Source organism: Bos indicus, chromosome 15 (assembly GCF_029378745.1).
Source record: "Bos indicus isolate NIAB-ARS_2022 breed Sahiwal x Tharparkar chromosome 15, NIAB-ARS_B.indTharparkar_mat_pri_1.0, whole genome shotgun sequence".
Classification (NCBI taxonomy): Eukaryota; Metazoa; Chordata; class Mammalia; order Artiodactyla; family Bovidae; genus Bos; species Bos indicus.
Window position 1 is genome coordinate 46,833,588 of NC_091774.1, and position 5,518 is coordinate 46,839,105.

The window sequence follows — 5,518 nt, forward strand, 5'->3', positions numbered from 1 at the left end:
AGAAGAAACTAAAGGTCCTGTGACTGCTATGTGGCTGATCTGTTGTTTAAATTGTTACCAGTTCTCCTGGCCCAGCTGCTATTTTTTGTTACTACAAATTCACAGTCTTTAAATCAAGTCTTAAGCCAGCCTTTTGTGACTCAGGAGAGACCTGGGAGACTAAAGCTTTTCTACAAAGAGGCAGATGGAGCACATGGGAGGGTGGGCAGTTTGGTTTGGGGAAAGCCCTATAGGGTCCAACTTAGTTACTGAAAAACTGAGAAAGATTAAATGTGTGACCAAACTCCTTGGAAGGAAAGTTATGACCAACCTGGGTAGCATATTAAAAAGCAGAGACATTACTTTGCCAACAAAAGTCCGTCTAGTCCAGGCTATGGTTTTTCCAGTAGTCATGTATGGATGTGAAAGTTGGACTGTGAAGAAAGCTGAGTGCCGAAGAATTGATGCTCTTGAACTGTGGTGTTGGAGAAGACTCTTGCGAGTCCCTTGGACTGCAAGGAGATCCAACCAGTCCATTCTAAAGGAGATCAGTCCTGGGTGTTCTTTGGAAGGAATGATGCTAAAGTTGAAACTCCAATACTTTGGCCACCTCATGTGAAGAGTTGACTCATTGGAAAAGATTCTGATGCTGGGAGGGATTGGGGACAGGAGGAAAAGGGAACAACAGAGGATGAGATGGCTGGATGGCATCACCGACTCAATGGATGTGAGTTTGAGTGAATTCTGGGAGTTGGTGATGGACAGGGAGGCCTGGCATGCTGAGGTTCATGGGGTTGCAAAGAGTCGGACACAACTGAACGACTGAACTGAACTGAAAGTTTGCATAATTAGAAAGTAACAACAGTGGAGTTTGGGTCCACTTTCCATGTAAATACATACCTTTAAGAAGACTAGTACTGATAGCCATCCCCAAACTTGACAAATCAGCCCAAATGTTTATATCCCTGTCATCTGCAAGGATAATGCCACCTAAATATTTGCTTAGAAATTCATGTTTTCTAAAGGGAGTAGACTGGAAATAGGGTCAGACAGCAGAAGCAGGAAAATCTCAGGGTTCACAGAAGACGCTCTTCCTTTCTACCTCTACCTAGGGCTAGCAAAGCCCTACTGGTTACAGCTGGGCCCTGCCTTGAGAGGTAGGGGGAGAAGTCCACTGAAGGCAGGATCTGATGCCTCTGTGTCTTTCCCTCTGTAATATTGTTATTTATAATGAGAAATATATAAGTAATCTTTGTCCCAGTTCACAAAACAGGTTCTTGAAATGCTTATAAATTCCTAAGTAATAAGAATGGTAGAAGCACTTTTGTTTCAATGAGGCAACTCTGGTTGTGTCCCTGGATGGGAAATGGTCACCAGAAAGACAAAGCCATGATTAGAAGTTTCATATTTTCAGGCCTCCACTTCCCATTCTCCAGAGAGGGGCTGGAAATTAACTTAAAAATAGATGAATCCTATGTGAGAAAGCCTACATAAAATCCCAATAGCATGAGGTTTGAAGGGCTTTCAGTTTGGTGAACACATCCACATATACCAGGAGCAGAATGGACCCCCTACTCCACTGGGACAGAACCCACCAGACCTCAACCTATGTATCTCTTCATCTGTCTGTTCATTTGTATCTTTTATCACATTCTTTACTCAACTAGTAAACATAAGTCTTCCCTGAGTTTTAGAAGTTGCTCTAGCAAGTACATCAAACCTGAAGAGGCAGCTTTCGGGAACTTCTGATTTATAGCCAAGTCATACAGAAGTTGAGGGTAATCTGAAGATCTACTGCCTGAAACTGACATGTGAAGCCAGTGGCAGTCTCCTAGGACTGAGCCCTTAACCTGTGGGACCTGACAGTACATTCAGAAAGATACATAGTGTCAGAATCAAGTTAAATTTTAAGACACCAGCTAGTGCTGCAGAATTGCTTGTTGTGGGGAAAGCCCCACACACATCTGGTGTTGAAACAAAGGAAAACTGTTTTTTGTTTGTTGTTTTTCTGAAACACCTAGGTTGCCTGATTTTTTTCCTCCTCTTCTTCCTCTCTTTTGATGGGATACAGTGCAGGTGACCCAACATGTGCCACTTAGGTGTATAGATTATTTCAACCTGAAGGTAAGGAAGTTCCAAAAGACTCAGAAAGAAACTTTGAACTTCTACCTAACTGCCTAAGAGAACAGAATATAGAGCCTGTTCCAGGAGGGAAATACCACTAAAGAGAACTATACAACACTATACATAACTATAGTATACTATGAACTAGGTGTGCTAAACAGGGAGGAACTTAGCAAGGCCAGTTTGATCAAAGTCCTCTCTGTGTCCTATTCTCTCTAGATTGACCAGCGAACACTTGTTTAACAAACATTAAATCTCTACGTTTTCCTGTGAATTACTTTACTTCCCTTTGAAGTCCCAGACTCCTACCTCTTTCTCCTTAGTCCAGTATGATTTATAAATGTACCTCACCTTGCCTTACTATCTTTCAAATTTCTCATGCCTATGTTAATTCTCCAAACATATGTATTAAATTTAGTTTTGTACTGTGAATGTCTTATGTCATTTTAATTATCTGACTAGCCAAAAGAAATAAAAGGGGAAAAAGAAAAATGCCACCACCCCTTTTTTTGTTGTCAAGTATCACCCACCTGATTTCAGAAGAGGCCAACAGAGTCCCTTAACAGACATATTCTCTTAGTCAAAGAAGAGCCAATTAGAAGGAAAGAATCAGGGGGAAATGTCAGACAAGAGAGACCCAGTGGTCTCAGCTGCCCTTTTCTCTGTAATCAATGGGTTAGAGATGGATTGGTTCATGCCAGGATTTTTAGTTGAAGCTAAAAGAAGGGCTGAAATTAGGGTGAAGCAAGTGAGGCAACCAGACGACAAAATTTAAGTCTCTCTCACTTTCAAGTTCCCTTACAGCCTAAACTCTTCTCTTGCCTCACCCGAGTTCCAGCCCTGGGTGCTTGGTTCTCTCTAGTATCACTGTGGAGGACTGGGTGATTTCCTTTTTCCTCAGTTTATTCAAAATAAGGCTACTGCTGCTGCTGCTAAGTCGCTTCAGTCGTGTCTGACTCTGTGCGACCCCATAGACAGCAGCCCACCAGGCTCGCCCGTCCCTGGGATTCTCCAGGCAAGAACACTGGAGTGGGTTGCCATTTCCTTCTCCAACACATGACAGTGAAAAGTGAAAGTAAAACTGCTCAGTCATGTCTGACCCTTAGCGACCCCATGGACTGCAGCCTACCAGGCTCCTCCATCCATGGGATTTTCCAGGCAAGAGTACTGGAGTGGGGTGAATTTTTCAAAGAGAACTTAAGTTAAAAACTGGCAATAAAAAAAGAAACAAAAAAGCCCAGAGAAAACATCTTTCAAAAAACACTCACTAGTCATTGAACCGAAGTTCATGTTAAAAACAAACATTTCCTGGAATTGAGAGAAAAGTGAAAAAGAAAGCGAAAGTCTGTTTCCTGTATTGGTCGTTGACATGGAGTAATGGGAGGTAAATGTGTGGTGAAATAAACTTGGTTTCAAATCCGATTTTATTCTAAGGGATTGCTTTTTCTCCATCACTAATTTATACATTTACTGAAATCTTACCATGTACAGAAAGTTTACTCACTCTGTGAGAGAATCTGAGGTGCATCAGACTCTATGATCTCTAGACCAAAGCATAGCAATAGAGAAGACACGGGCACTGACACAAAGCCCAGCACAAGAACGCAAGAACACGCACGTACACAGAAACACTCAGAGGTGCAGACTGAGCAGTGGAGGGAACTCCGCTACTAAACACACGTCCCTTGATAGTTCTTGTTCTGACAGATTTGATCATCAACAAATTGTGTGCTGGGGAAAAGAATGCATACGTGAACGTCTACTTCAGGCCAAGCACTGGGTGAGATTAACCTACCTCATTTTATCCTCATTAATATTCTGCGAGTGGATGGTATTACTGACACAAATTCATTCCACTCCTCGACTGCTCCTCATTACTTAGGTCACCCTCTCCACACTCATAAGCAAATATAGCTAGGAACTGCTGGATCCTGGACTCAAACTAATGCCTGACATGTAAACTCTGGCCTACTAGAAAACACTTTAATTCCTATTCTAAAAGTAGGAAAAGGGAAGTCTTATTGGAAGGGTACCATTCCAGCCCTTCTTATACCTTCCTTGTGTCTCACGTCACTCACTGAAATAGCTGTTAATATTCTCACATAAAACTGAAGAAACAGGCTCATACAGACCAATCATTTTCTTATTCAATCATGACATTTTGTTCATCTATATGGTTCATGCACTATGTGTGGGATACAAAGATGAATAAGACAGATCCCCCACAACTGGGAGGAACAAAGGGAGGTGGGATGTTTGAGGTTTGGGGGATGGGAGAAATGAGGGAAACAAGCAGCAGTTACAGAGCAGCACACTGTGACGGGAGCATCGCAGGTGGAGTCAGTGCTCTGAGAGCAGCACAGACAGCTCAGTACAGGCCCGTGTAGGGGAGATGGACAGGTGCACTGGGAGTGGAAAGGGGAAATATGAGATGATGTCAGTAGAATTTCTAGAGGTCCTGGGAAAACTGAGCATGAGGTTCACCTCCAAGAAGACATGTGCAGACATACACAGCTTGAAACAGAGGAACAATGGAGCAGGCAGTACCATTTACAAGCAAAATTATAATGAATTAAATCATGGGGTAAGATAATAATCAATGAAACAAAATGCTTTACATGAGATGTGTAAGGGAAAACAGATTTTTAACATTACTCAAAAGCTCTGCTTCCCTCGTAGCTCAGTCAAAGAATCCGTCTGCAATGCAGGAGACCTGGGCTCAATTCCTTGGTTGGGAAGATTCCCTGGAGAAGGAAATGGCAACCCACTCCAGTATTCTTGCCTGGAGAATCCCATGGACAGAGAAGCCTGGCAGGCTACAGTCCATGGGGTTGCAAAAGTCTGACATGACTTAGCAACTAAACTACTACAAAAGTTCTAATACAAAATTAGAGAACAGTAAAATTCTCTTTCGCACTATAAACACACAGTATGCTTTTAAGAATTTAGCTCATGTTAGTGTTGATCATCCACATCAGCTAATACAATTGTGAAACTTTGTTAATTTTCAAATCAATCACACAGCTAGAAGTAAAGCAGTTAAAGCAAGTTCCCTGAGGAAGACATTCTAACGTGCCCTTGTCTCTTTTCTGAAATTTGGTCCCTATCCTGCTTCTCCCATGTTCTTTACCTGGTGCTCACCCCCGGCCACCATAAAGAAACATGCACACACACCACTCCCCCCAACATTAGTCTTCTATTTACAATAACCTTAACACCCAGGAATCACAATGTGAACACAATTACAAATCACAATTATCTAATCACAATTATATAAATAAATATAAATCACAATTATAAACAAATGATTGAAAGAATAAATGAATGAGTAAGATTCCTTTAAATCAGCTGATCTTTTAAAAGAGGGGAAAAAAAACACAAAAGTGAAACCAGTTTTTCACTTCCTGCTTGCCCT